The sequence below is a fragment of the Dermacentor variabilis genome, chromosome 7 (assembly GCF_050947875.1).
Source record: "Dermacentor variabilis isolate Ectoservices chromosome 7, ASM5094787v1, whole genome shotgun sequence".
Lineage (NCBI taxonomy): Eukaryota > Metazoa > Arthropoda > Arachnida > Ixodida > Ixodidae > Dermacentor > Dermacentor variabilis.
Window position 1 is genome coordinate 51,463,342 of NC_134574.1, and position 14,497 is coordinate 51,477,838.

Sequence of the window (14,497 nt, forward strand, 5' to 3'; positions counted from 1 at the left end):
TGATATTTGGATCGAAGCGTTTAACTATAGCTGGGTAGAGCAACGTAATAGGTTGGAGGCGCCGTACGACGCGTTCTTCTGCGGTAGAAACACAGCATCTGGCGTGGGCCGCGATGCGGCGGAGGCGAGTGCCAGCATGAGGTATTGCAAGGATCCGGGCGCACCACTCCGTGAACCCCAAGACAGCTATCGCGCCGGCGTGCTCAAAATGGCGGACGCCACGGCTGGTGTGTGAACGCCGCTGCCGGTTTGTGTGTATGAAGGGGTTTCTTTGTGTTTTCGCGTAACAGAATTACGTTTTATCGTATAGTGAAATTACAATACGAGAGCTATCATGTCTGTACGTTTTGTTAAGTCGTAGCTTACGATTTTTTCACGTATTTTAGTTTGAGAAATTCAGTTAATTAAGTAAATTTCTTGCCTCACATGGAGGGCCTGGGTATAGGTGGTTCTAAAACGTTCTTGTCGAAACGACGTCCACTGCCGAACGCCGACATGGGACGCCGAATTTCTCGTGACACGGGCTCCTTAATGCTGTCGCGTGAAATGCAGCGCTGCAAAATTGAACACAGAGACGGAGAACAACACGTACAGAGCGCTTCGTACGTGCTGTTTTCGTCTCTGTGCTCAACTTTGAGGCGCTGCTTTGTAAACCTAAGTACGATATTCCAAGTAGCACCAACTGCCTTTAACTGTGTTTCAAATTGCGTAGGTTTATTAGACTAATTGCCTTCAGGAAGTTTATCAGAAAAAAGAGTGAAGACAGACATACCGCAATCAGGTGTGAATTCGCGTCCGTTGAATCCAACTTTCTCTTGGAGGAAGGATAACAACGCCACAGCAAAATTGCACCACAACTTCTGGACTAGTACCCTTTGCATTGCTAAGCGAGCTTATGGCTTTGGCAATAGCACTGCATTCCGAACGTCAGAGTAACGTTAGCTGTGGAAACGAAAGTTATCAAATTTCTTGTACTCCAAGCAGTCCGCTTGGAATACACGACGATGTAAAGTAATTGAGTGGAAGGCGTGATTTTCTGCCTCTAATATGTGCGGCGGTGAATATTGATGGCTTTGTGGATGCGATTTCTTTTCGCCCCTATGATTGTTTTTTGAGTTGGTTTAGATAGAAAGTTTATTCTTCCGATTATTTCCGTCTCACGGCGGATCCGGATCATCAGACGGAAATAATCAGAAGAATAAGAATGGGCTGGGGTGCGTTTGGCAGACATTCTCAGATCATGAACAGCAGGTTGCCATTATCCCTCAAGAGAAAAGTGTATAATATCTCTGTCTTACCAGTACTCACCTACGGGGCAGAAACCTGGAGGCTTACGAAAAGGGTTCCACTTAAATTGAGGACGACGCAACGAGCTATGGAAAGAAGAATGATGGGTGTAACGTTAAGGAATAAGAGCAGATTTGGTGAAGGAACAAACGCGAGTTTACGACATCGTAGTTGAAATCAAGGAAAAGAAATGGGCGTGGGCAGGACATGTAATGAGGAGGGAAGATATCCAATGGTCATTAAGGTTTACGGACTGGATTCCAAGGGAAGGGAAGCGCAGCGAGGGCGGCAGAAAGTTCGGTGTGCGGATAAGATTAAGAAGTTTGCAGGCACGACATGGCCACAATTAGTACATGACCAGGGTTGTTGGAGAAGTATGGGAGAGGCCTTTGCCCTGCAGTGGGCGTAACCAGGCGGCTGCTGCTGCTGCTGTCAGTTTTGACAGTTCCGCGAATTCTATCTAGTCTCTTCGGTTGGGCACTTTCATTTTTTGTTGCTTCTTTATTAAGTCATTTGTTACTGTTGAGAGCTTACCTACTGGTTGCCTTGGTGCCTTGCCTCCCACTTCAAGTGGTGCCTCTGACCCCTGCCTAGCGGCGGCTTTCTTTATAACCTCTATGTCATCTTCACCTCTCTGATCTAAGGCTGCACATTTGTTTGCAAGTACCTGCCTGAATTTACCTGCTTTTACTCTTACTACCGCTAGGTTAACCTGTTTATTCTTGACCAATTTTACTCTTGCTCCCTTCAAATTGAGGTGAATCCTAGCCCTCAGTAACCTATGATCACTGCACTTTGCCCTACCTAGCACTTGTACATCCAGCACTATGGTGGGATCCGCAGAAAGTATGAAATCAATTTCATTTCTTGTTTCAACATTAGGGCTTTTCCTGGTCCACTTTCTGTTGCTAAGCTTCCTGAAAAAGGTGTTCAATACTGGAAGCTTATTCCTTTCTACGAATTCTACTGGCATCACTCCTCTAGCATTCCTCGCATCAACGCCGTATTTGCCAATTGCTTGTTCACCAGCCTGCTTTTTCAGCACTTTTGCATTGTAGTCACCCATTACTACAGTATACTGAGTTTGCACTATTTTCATCGCTAATTCAACATCTTCGTACAACTGATCTACTTCGTCGTCATCGTGACGGGATTTTGGAGCGTAAGCTTGTATTACTTTTAATATATACCTCTTCTTAAGTTTTATTACGACCACAGCTGCCCTCTGAATAATGGTGTAGAATTCATCAATATTACCCGCTCTGTCTTTATGGATTAGGCATCCCACCCCGTGTTGCTTCTTATCTGGGCGATCTCTATAGCAGAGGACATGTCCGCTATTCAGCAATGTAGAAGCCGCACCACTACTTCTAATCTCACTAAGGCCGATGATATCCCTAACAATGTCTTACAGTGTCCCAAACAAGTTCCTCAAAGAGTCCTGAGAAGCTAGCCTCCCTCGACAGAGGTCGGCAATTAATGGTTGACAAGGGTAAGCTTCGATTGGCTTGCTGTCCGGATCCAGAGAGTCTCAGCACCCTCTCCAGTGCTAGAGGTCTGACCGCCTCCTTGAACAGGTGCTCCGCAGCTGCTGGGGACTGAGGGCCATGGGTTATTTGTACGAATTATTCGAGGCGCAGTGGCAGAATACTGCACCTGAAGGACCAATTTCTATTCTGGTGAGGGAGTTTATTGGTTGAAGCTTAGTGGGCTTTTCTAATTTGGCTGTACCTGGATTAGTATAGCCGCACTCGCTCTCGGCATCGTTTGCCTTTGTCAGGCGTCAGTTCGAGCCTGCAGATGTGCACTGGAGGAGGTGAATTTCAAGCTCACCATCGTCGAAAAAAAGTTATAGAAGGATTCGAACTTGCGACTACGGCAATCGAGAATTCAACATAGCTCAGTCTGATAATTCCGTAGGCGTCGAGGCTACCATATAGCCGACAAGTACAGCCCAGAGGGCCCTACGTACCGAAAAGCTTTTTTGATTTATCAGTGATAGATGGGGGGGGGGTAACTCAATAGACAACGATTTGTAAACGGTTCTGGCCTTGTAGTTCCGTAATCTCACGTGTGCAGGCGGCCGTGAACTCGGCTAGGCAAACCATACAGGCGTACCGACGACCTTTCATCATTGCGAATGCATGCTCGTGATCTACAGGAATACAAACGGAAACCCACGAAAACAATTACAAGTGCAGATGTAGAAGAAATATATGCATGAAAACTACGGCCTTTTTTATTTTTTTTACCTAATGAAAATCTGTATTTGAACTTTGCAACTGTTGTCATTACGTTATTTTTTCTTTTTTTTTGCATAATACTGCAAACTTTCTCACAACTTTTGTCACGTCTTTTAGCGCTACAATATCATTTTTTTTTGGGGGGGGAGAGGGGGGGCTTTCACTAGATAGTCAGCACGAGGCATGTCGGTAGAGTCAGTTTAGGTCAATTTAGTTTCTCAAATGCGTGAAAACATGCTTAAATTATCCGCGGTACACGAGTTTCGCTGATTGCGGCAGGTGGCATGGCATAGTATTTCTCAATGGTTCTAACATGGTGGTTATGGAGTCTCAAGTACGCAAGTGGCCATGAACGCGACTAGATAGACGATACATTCTCGGTGAACTTGAACAGAACTTAAAAGTAGTGTGGAAAAAAGAGAAAATGAAAAAAGAACTTTCACGTTAGGTCAATGAGTATTGTGTCCTAACCAACGGATAATATGTGATATCGTCATACGAAGGTACATGTTCAGGCTACAATGATCGCCGTGCTGCTGGAGTAGGCGGATGTTGCATGAAACGCGAAGCGTAAGGTAGAGATGTGATTTAGAAACAGCGACAGATGGAGCATGGTGCTTCAGTTGCACCAAAAATTACACGGTTTTGGGGTTAAGAAAAGTTATTAGTTTAAAGAAATTGTGGGCGACCTGTCAAGACTTTCTTTGGCTATGCGTAGACCAGATGGATGTGAATACTGAAACAAAGGTTTACGAAGTCGAGAATGAGGAATTATCAAGCGCCTTATTAAATTCTAAAAGAGCATAAGAAGACAAACTGATGACATGGATGATGTAAATAAAAATTGAGAAAGCTGTGTTTTATACGGGTGTTTCATGCGGGTTACGCAGTAAATGCGCACTTGGCATGAAATGGTAACATCTTTTGTGTCATTTTCGGCTGTTGTCGCGTGCATCATCACTTATTTATAGGTGTGCTTTCAATAAAGTTGTTTGTTGGTAGCGCTTGTCCGTGTATCTGGTGAACTTCGTACCGTCTCTCGCTGTCAATAGTTTCAGTATGGAATACGACTTGCCCAACGTACCGTCCTTTTGAGTTACCCCTGCTTGTTGTTCTCTCTACTCTATTTTTACCCATGTATTTAAAGGTACTTAGGTTATGTCGAAGTGCCTTTTCTACGAGGCCGTAGGGAGCTATGCAAACCTTCTCGGCCAAAATTCACCGACGCAGGCTGCAGCATCGAACTGCCTCAAAGCTTCAGCAAACTGTGAAAACACACGGATTGATGAAATACTAAAAAAAAGACAAGATGAACGCCAGATGCATCGAAGCACGCAGCACAGGAGGCAAACGCGAGCACCCTTTAAGTAATATTGCAGAAGCAAGCCGAGCGAGCAGGAGGGACTGCAGGGTCTGGAACACAGCAAGTACATTCCTGAAGAGCAATATGAATAATTGCACACATGAAGTTTCAAAATTTCGTAGCGTCCAGGACAAGAAGAGGTCTCGGGTTGAACACAGATGTAAAGTATCCGTTCTTTGTATCTGACAGAACCAATTTTTTGGGCTTGCATGCGCAACATGCAACCATATTTTTTGTCTCTGCGCTAATCATTGATGACACATTGGAGTACAACTCATATATATTTTAGGACTCCGCAATAGATGACATGCCTAAAGTAGCCGCTATTATCGGTGCGCCTGTTTAACTTTAGGGTGCGTGTATTCATCAGCATTACAGTACAATGTCAAAAGCTGCAATTCCTCAGCGTCTTAGCAAATATTCCTCACATAATAGACGGCAGAAGCACTCCAGCGAATAAGGCTGACAAATGTGACAGCATTCTGTCTGTGAAGATGTGGCTTTCCCGGCCGCTTTGGTACTGTTACGTTTCGCCTGCGACGTGCGGTATAGCCGGCGCGGATGCAACGGACGCCGGCGCTTCGTTCAAAGCGGTGGACATTTTGGCCAGTTCAGCGCTGCCGCAACGCCTCCCGCGAAGCGCGTCCAGGCATGTTTCAATGCCACGTGTCTTCGTGTGTGTGTGTGAGTGTGTGTGCATGTTGGTGCCCACGCTTGTCAAAGCGCGGCAGCCGGGGAGAGGAGCTCCCCCAACTGTGAAGTGAGGAGGTCTGACCGGCGCCGGCCCGGCGAATGCGTCACTTCTTGTCTCAATGTATCCGTGCGCCGCCGTCACGGGCGTCTCTCCCGAGCCGGTCCTTCTTGCCCTCGACTCCGGGAGTATAAAAGCAGCTGCCTCCGGACGCCAAGAGAGAGGCTTCGAATTCTTCCGTCGAGTAACGTACTCTCCCGTCTCTCCACTTCGGTCTACCTGACCGGCCGCTCTTTTGCGATGCTATAATAAACAAGTTGTTCTGTTAGCAATCGATTCACCCTTTGCCAGGACCTTCGGATGCTTCCAGCTGTGCCCCAGGCCGCTAGGCCAACGCTACCCTTGGGGCTTGCGACCCAGATGCAAGAACTGGTGGCAGCGGTGGGATCGCGACCACGGAGGCCAGCAGCGAAGATATGCGGTCGACTGTATGCTGGGCAGCACAACGACCATCCGGGACCAGTTCAACGTGCCCTGTGTGATGACTGGTTGCCTGCAGCGGAACGACTGCGCTGAATTCTTGGCTCTGAGGTTTGGTGAGTGCGAGACTTTCTTCTTCTGAGTTTTGCCAGGCTTTTGTTAGTGTCAGAAACAGAGCAGGTAATTGTGGTTGTCGTTGCTTCCGGGTTAGTTTGTGGCAGTAGAGAAAGCAGCATTCAGAGCAGCCATGGATTGGAAGTCGTTGCGAAAACCGAAATTGCTGGATCTTGCAAGAGAATTGCGTCTGGATGTCTCAGACAAACTCAGAAAACCAGAACTGCTAAAGGCTATTCTTGAGTTAGAAACTGAAGATGACGAGCTGTCGGAATGCCTTGAGACCATTGAGGAGAGGGAGCGCGAACGTAAAGAGCAAAAAGAGAAAGAGGAGCGCGACCGTCAACACGCTTTGGAAATGAAGCGTCTTGAGGTAGAGATGGAACGCGCTCGTAATGGAAGTAAGGCACACGGTGCAGGAGAACGAGTGTCGTTCAAGATAACTGACCTGATGCGGCCGTTTAAGCTTGGAGAGGACATTGGTTTGTTCCTGGTTAACTTTGAGCGAACGTGCGAGAAGCAGGGGTTCTCTCGGGAAACGTGGCCGCAGCGCTTGCTCACTTTGTTACCCGGCGAGGCGGCCGACGTAGTCGCTTGCTTGAAGAGAGAGGAGGCAGAGGATTCTGACCACGTGAAATCGAGTCTGCTAAAGAAGTACAGGCTGTCAGCGGAGGCGTTCCGTCGGAAGTTTCGGGAACATGAGAAAGGCAGAAGTGAGTCATATACAGAGTTTGCCTACAGGCTTATGTCAAACATGCAGGAGTGGCTCAAAGACGAGAAAGCGTTTGGTGACCACGAGAAAGTTCTGCAGTGTTTCGGGCTGGAGCAGTTTTATAGTCGGTTACCTGAGAACGTGCGGAACTGGGTCTTCGATAGGCCAGACGTTAGTACGGTGGTTAAAGCCGCCGAGCTAGCCGAGGAGTTTGTGACGCGTCGGGCTCGCGGAGCTAAGGACGGTCAAAAGGGTGAATCTGGCTCCAAGTTTGAGAGGCCGAAGTTGACACCCATTAGAGCAAGGGGGGACACACGTAGTGCGGATGCGAGTGAAAGCAGTCCGACCGAACGTAAGGAGACGGCGGCAGCCGAAGCCGAGCGCAGAAAGCGGTTAGAGACGAGGCAAGCGCGCGTGTGTTATACGTGCCAGAAGCCGGGTCACTTTTCGGCGCAGTGTCCAGAAACAAAAACAAAAGTCATGTTTTTGTCATTATGCAGCACTGACGAGAACATGAAGCTTCTCAAGCCTTACATGCGAGACCTCCTCGTGAACGGGAAAGAGTGCTGAGTGCTTCGTGATTCCGCAGCTACAATGGATGTAGTTCACCCCTCTTCACGAGCACGGGTTCACGAGCACTCGCCCGTGAAACCGATATGTTCACGGGCGAGTGCGCATGGATCAAGCAAGCCGTGGAAGCTCACTGCGTGTGTCTGCCCGTAGCAAAAGTGCTTATTGAAGGACCTTTCGGAGCACTTGAGACGGAGGCCGCAGTGTCATCTATGCTGCCCCCCCCCCCCAGTACCCATACCTATTTTCGAACAGGTCCGATCACCTCCTGCACGAAAAGGGGCTTTTGTTTGGTGAGGCTAGCGCTCAGGCCTTAACCAGATCGAGAGTTCGGGAGCTCTCTGCAAAGGCGGTACTTGCGGGGCCGACGTTGTCGAACAATAAAAAAGGGTCGGAGGCGCAGCAAGCTGATATTCAGAGCACGTCCGAACTGAAAATTGAGCCTGTAGCTTTGAAGGCACCAGATACTAGAGAGGAAATGCCTGACACAGCAAAGTTAGAAGAGCTATCTGCAGATTTGCTCATCGCGCCTTCGTCACATGGACTTAATAGGTTGCTAAAAGTCAGCCGGTCGGCTTTGATAGCCGAGCAAAAAAAAAGATGGCCGCCTACAAAACATGCGCTGCAATGTCAAGGAAGGTATCGCCAAGAAAAATGCTCGTTTTCTGGAAAGAAGTGGGGTCCTGTACCGGAAGTATCTAGACCGCAGGGGAGTGGAGTTCGATCAGCTGATCGTGCCTCAGTGCTACAGTCAGGATCTGTTGCGCTTGCCGAATGGGGGTTCGTGGTCCGCACACCTAGGAGTTAAGAAGACTAAGGACCGTCTCTTGCAAGACTACTATTGGCCAGGGTGTTTTCGTGACACAGAACACTTTGTGAGGACATGTGACACCTGTTAGCGGGTGGGCAAACCAGGGTACAAATTGACGGCGCCGTTGAAGTTGGTACCTATCATTACGGAGCCTTTTAGACGGCTCGTTATTGATACAGTGGGACTTTTGCCGGTAACAGCCACGGGGTACAGACACATTTTGACTGTGATCTGCCCAGCGACAATGTTCCCTGAAGCAGTGCCGCTTAAAGAACTCAGCTCAGTTGAGATAGTCAATGCACTACTGTCAATATTTGCGCGAGTTGGTTTTCCTGCGGAAATCCAGTCAGATCAGGGCACAGTGTTTACTAGCGCTTTGACGACAGCCTTTCTCGAAAGGTGCGGGGTAAAGCTGTTACACAGCTCAGTGTTCCACCCACAGTCGAATTCCGTTGAGAAGCTCCACTCCGTCATGAAGCGCGTGTTGAGAGCATTGTGTTTTGAACATCAAACTGACTGGGAGCTGTGTCTGCCTGGGGTGATGTTTGCATTACGGACCGCGCCGCATGCGGCTACGGGGTTTTCGCCAGCTGAGCTGGTGTACGGTCGCTCGCTGCGATCTCCGCTTCGCATGCTTCGAGAATCGTGGGAAGGCAGGGGCGACGACCCAGTCGTGGTGGAGTACGTGCTTAAGCTCCTCGAACGCTTAAGAAGGGCACAGGAGTTGTCAGGTGAAGCAATGGCAAAGGCCCAGCAGAGGGCCAAGGTTTATTATGATCGGACCCCCAGGGCCCGTCGTTTTGAGGTGGGCGATGAGGTCATGATATTGCGCACATCGCTAAACAACAAACTAGACGTGCAGTGGGAGGGCCCAGCACGAATTGTTCAGAAACTGTCGGACGTTAACTACGTGGTGAGTCTGCCAGGAAAGCGGAAAGCACAGCAAGTTTACCACTGTAATCTGCTCAAACCCTATAGACAACGGGAAGCAGTGGTGTGTATGATGGTAAACGTTCCCGAAGAGCTTCCGGTCGAGTTTCCGGGACTAGGTGCAGTGACGAACAGGGAAGACACCGATCAAGTCATTAGTTACTTAATCAGTAAAGCACCGCTGTCGCCTGAGCAGAAAACCGAACTACACCAGCTCTTACAAGAGTTTCAAGGTCAGTTCTCTGAGAGGCCTGGTAGGACTTCTGTCCTTACTCATGAAATAGAACTTACCTACCCAGAGCCAGTACGATCCAAGGTGTACCGGGTGTCACCCCGCCAGCGCGATATTATGCAGGCTGAGGTAAAGAAAATGCTACAGGTCGGTGTTATTCAGGCGGGTGAGAGTGATTATACCTCCCCTTTGATTTTAGTTAAGGTACCGCGCAAGAAACCTCGTCCTTGCGTCGACTACCGCAGGCTTAATTCCATCACTAAGGATCAAATTTATCCGATCCCTAACATCGAGGAGCGCCTTGAGAAAGTTAGTAGCGCTCAGTTTATTTCCACCGTAGATCTTGTCAGGGGTTATTGGCAGGTTCCACTTACATAAGAGGCTAGTAGGTATGCGGCGTTCATTTCACCAATGGGAACACTCCGTCCTAATGTTTTGACTTTTGGTTTGAAGAACGCGCCATACTGCTTTTCAAGCCTCATGGACAAAGTGTTGCGGGGACAGGAAGAATTCGCTTTACCGTATTTAGACGACGTAGCGATATTCTTCGCATGCTGGTCTGAGCATATGGCACACTTGCGGGCAGTGCTAACCCGGCTGCGCGAAGCGGGCTTGACAGTCAAGGCTCCCAAGTGCCAGTTAGCACAGGCCGAGGTTGTCTACCTCGGTCACGTGATTGGACAGGCTCGCTGCCGCCCCTCTGAAATAAAGGTGGCCGCTGTACGAGACTTCCCGCAACCGCGCACGAATACTGATATTCGGTCGTTCTTAGGTGTCGCCGGCTACTATCAGAGGTACATCCCTAGGTACTCTGATATCGCGGCTCCCCTCACGGATGCTCTAAGAAAAACAGAGCCCCAAACAGTCGTCTGGGACGAGACGAGGGAAAGAGCTTTTAGCGCCCTAAAGAGCGCCCTAACAAGCCAGCCTGTGCTACGATCACCAGACTACACAAAAGGGTTCTTTGTTCAATGCGATGCTAGTGAGCGAGGCATGGGCGTTGCACTGTGCCAACGGGAAAATGGAGAAGTGGAACACCCCGTCCTATATGCTAGTCGTAAGCTGACCAGTCGTGAGCAGGCATACTGCGCCACCGAGAAAGAGTGTGTGTGTTTCGTGTGGGCCGTTCAGAAATTGTCATGCTACCTAGCCGGCTCGAGGTTTATCATTGAGACGGATCACTGCCCTCTCCAATGGCTGCAGACCATCTCTTCCAAAAATGACCGCCTCCTGCGCTGAAGCCTCGCTTTGCAACAATATTCCTTTGAGGTGCGTTACAAAAAGGGGAGTCTCAACGGTAACGCCGATGACTTAAGTGGAGGCCCCTAACGTAGGAATCAGCCTCAAAGTTATTTGTTACTGATGTTTTTCTTCCTGAGGCAGGATTTTTAACATATTGCTTTTGTTTAGTGTTTCAAAGTCATGCCGTGCTTTCTAGTGCAATTTTCCAATTTGTGGACGCGTTCTGAGTGCTGCTAGACTACTGTAAGGAACTAGGCAGTAGTATAAAAGGGGAAAGAGCCTGGCATGGCTTAGTGAGGGTTGGTACGTGCTTGCTGACTGAGCGGTTGAGTTTCGGCGTAGTTCTAACGCTTGCTGGGAACGAGAACAAAAATGGCAACTCTCCCGAAGTCACTTTGCAGTGTCCTGTGTGAACCTGAACGTGAGAACGAGGCCTTCTCGGTGCGCTGCGCTCAAGAAACGCCGAGGGACGACCGACTTCGGTTATGAGCATCATCGAGTGACATCCCTCCGGACAGCGGATGCAGTCCCCTGACCATCGGGATCTCCTTCTCCCGGGGGGGCGGTCTGTTACGTTTCGCCTCCGACGTGCGGTATAGCCGGCGCGGATGCAACGGACGCCGGGGCTTCGTTCAAAGCGGCGGACATTTTGGCCAGTTCAGCGCTGCCCCAACGCCTCCCGCCAAGCGCGTCCAGGCATGTTTCAATGCCACGTGTCTTCGTGTGTGTGTGTGAGTGTGTGTGCATGTTGGTGCCCACGCTTGTCAAAGCGCGGCAGCCGGGGAGAGGAGCTCCCCCAAATGTGAAACGAGGAGGGCTGAACGGCGCCGGCCCGGCGGATGCGTCACTTCCTGTCTCAACGTGTCCGTGCGCCGCCGTTATGGGCGTCTCTCCCGAGCCGTTCCTTCTTGCCCTCGACTCCGAGAGTATAAAAGCAGCTGCCCCCGGACGCCAAGAGAGAGGCTTCGAATTCTTCCGTCGAGTAACGTGCTCTCCCGTCTCTCCACTTCGGTCGACCTCACCGGCCGTTCTTTTGCGATGCTATAATAAACAAGTTGTTCTGTTAGCAATCGACTCATCCTTTGCCAGGACCTTCGGATGCTTCCTGCTGTGCCCCAGGCCGCCAGGCCAACGCTATCCTTGGGGCTTGCGACCCAGATGCAACAGCAGATTGTGTACGTAGTTCTTTACACGTGCACAGTGCAAAGTCGACCCGATGTTTAAGCATAGCATTTTCTGTGAAATTCAATTCACTCAATGGTGTTCGCTTTCTTTTTGAGCCCGTTCCGTTATTATAAGGGACATTGAAAATATGAAGACGCATTTCTGTGCCTCAGGACCAGTTAGCAACATCACTCTCACGGTTCAAACGGAACATTGTTTTGACATCAGAGATTTGATAAATAGCTCTGAGGATGTTCTGACAAGATTTTTATGCAATGGAGGCACTGCCTTCCTGTCATCTCCACCAACGCAAAAATTAAACTGGCATACACATTTAGGCGTAAGCCTGACGGGTGCTGATGGTCAAGACAAAGGCCGCGCAAAGACGATGGCTTAGGTTATACCGCGGTGGCTGTCATTTTACATGAATTATCCGTCAGAGTCGTCGAAGTAACAGCTTGAACGTTGAGATGGGGTGAGGCTTGAGAACAATCTCCGCCACGTAAACGGAAACACAGTTTATTCTAGACAATTCCAAGCTATAGCAATTAACAAGCTGATGATGATAATATAAAGCGACGAAAGCAATACTTCGTGGACACGTATAAAAATTGTAATAATGTTAAAGCTGTATAACTGTAATATACAAAGACGATTTCGCTTGTCTACGCCATTTAAAACTAAACACTGTGGCGGTACTTATATGTGACACGGTTAGATGAGCACCAAGCCGTGTTCAAGGCTCTCCAATTTGGAATAGGATTATTAGTATGCATGCTTCAGAAAAGCATTTTTAGCGCGGTTAGGCACGTACACAAATTTTGTTATCTCCTTTTCACGATGTTAAGGGAAGGAACGCAGGCCGTCAGAGACTCTGTAGCATTCCTATGACAACCATAAAATCTACAGAGCCACTCTCCGATTCCCGCCAGCCGTCGGCATGCTATAGATCAAAGCAGTTACGGCAATGTTCGAGAGCACTCTGCTTTGATATTCGGGTAATTTCAGCGCACCCCGGCTTCTGCGCAGCCTCATGTCAGGACAGGGCTAGCGACCACCTATGTGCACGATGACATGAATATTCCTTGTTTTTGTTTATTTCAATCGAAACATTCTTTGCCTCTTCTGCCAACTTTCCGGGCACTGAAGCTGGTGCCCTGCTGGCGCACTTCGCTGGGTTTCTTGTAACACCACCAAATGGCACTAACCTCCGAGCATGCCAGCCGGTTCCACCGTGGCGTCGTTCCACAGTTTGTGCGTATGACACGTGCTCTGGTTGTTTTCCTATGCGACACAAGTGCACGTGCTGGTACATGGAGGTCGCGTGTTGGCCTGTGATAGTGTAAACATTAAAATTGTCGATAGCCTGAAAAGAGTGCTTGGAGCTGGCGTCTCAACAGCATGCTGGCTGCCTATACAAAAGGGGCAGGCAAACACGCGCCCGCAAAATGGCTTTAAAGCCTGGAATCAGCCCTGACTACACCCAGGCCCGAAAGATTAATGATAACAATTCCTTTAAACTAGCACTAGCCAATATTATATAAGTAGCAGCTATTTTGTCCTCATCAAACACTATTACTGTCTAGTTTTCCTAACCTTATTTTACGCTCATTTCACTTGTACCTTAGCGGACATTGTATAATATCAGCCATGATTATTTGTTCTTTTTATTGTAACATACTACATTCTTGTAACCTTTCGAAACTGTTCAAACCACTCCCCTCTTTGATGCCCCCTGGCCTTGAGGGTAATATAAAGAAATAAATATTAAGCAAGCGTCGCTCGGAACAGGATCACCTTCGCTGCGCAGCGAAACGTGGTGCACAGCGCGAATGTACGTAACAATGCATGTATAGCATTGTGTTGTTAAAGTGAATCATGCACAGCCCAATAAGTCAATCAAAGCTTAAGATTTCTGCCACAATGCGATGTGTCATGTGAGGCAATGATAATAGTCAATCCTATAAGAGATAATTCACCGCCACGCATAACAATGCATCAAGAAAACTCGGCTCTACTTGTGTTCTATGGACTCCACAGACAAACAGCAACACTGCGAGCAAGGCAACGTTAAACATCAAGTCCCCATCCTCGCATTGGACTAAACGCTCAAGAAACTACACATTCGCCTCCAACATCAAAAGGCCGACAAATCAAATCAATGGGCCTCCAAAGGGCCTCCAAATCAAAGGGCCGACATATATACGCTTACATCAATTCCCACATTGCGCGTACTCCGCATATTTTTATCTCCCCCACAACATTAAGATAACTCTACATTGTACGAGACACACTAGAGTTTTCATGCTGGAAGAAGGAAAAATAGCAGCCGAAAAAACTTAGAAATTTCTGATAATGGAATATTTCACAATTCTGTCTGAGTGGTATTATACTTCAAGGTAAGGTTATTTACTTTCAGGAACTTCACTTCATCCATCCTTACTTGGCTTGACGGTCTGCAGAAGCTCCGTCGTAGCACTGCAAATTTTCAGACAGTCACTCCATAAATTGCGCATAAACGGCAGTCAGGCCCTTTTTGCCCTCTGATTATTTCGAACCAACTTGCAACCACTTGTGCCACCATTTGACCATGTATTACTAACAAACACGTCGCTTCTTGTTCAACTTGACATATCTTCTAAAGCTATTTCTCTAGAG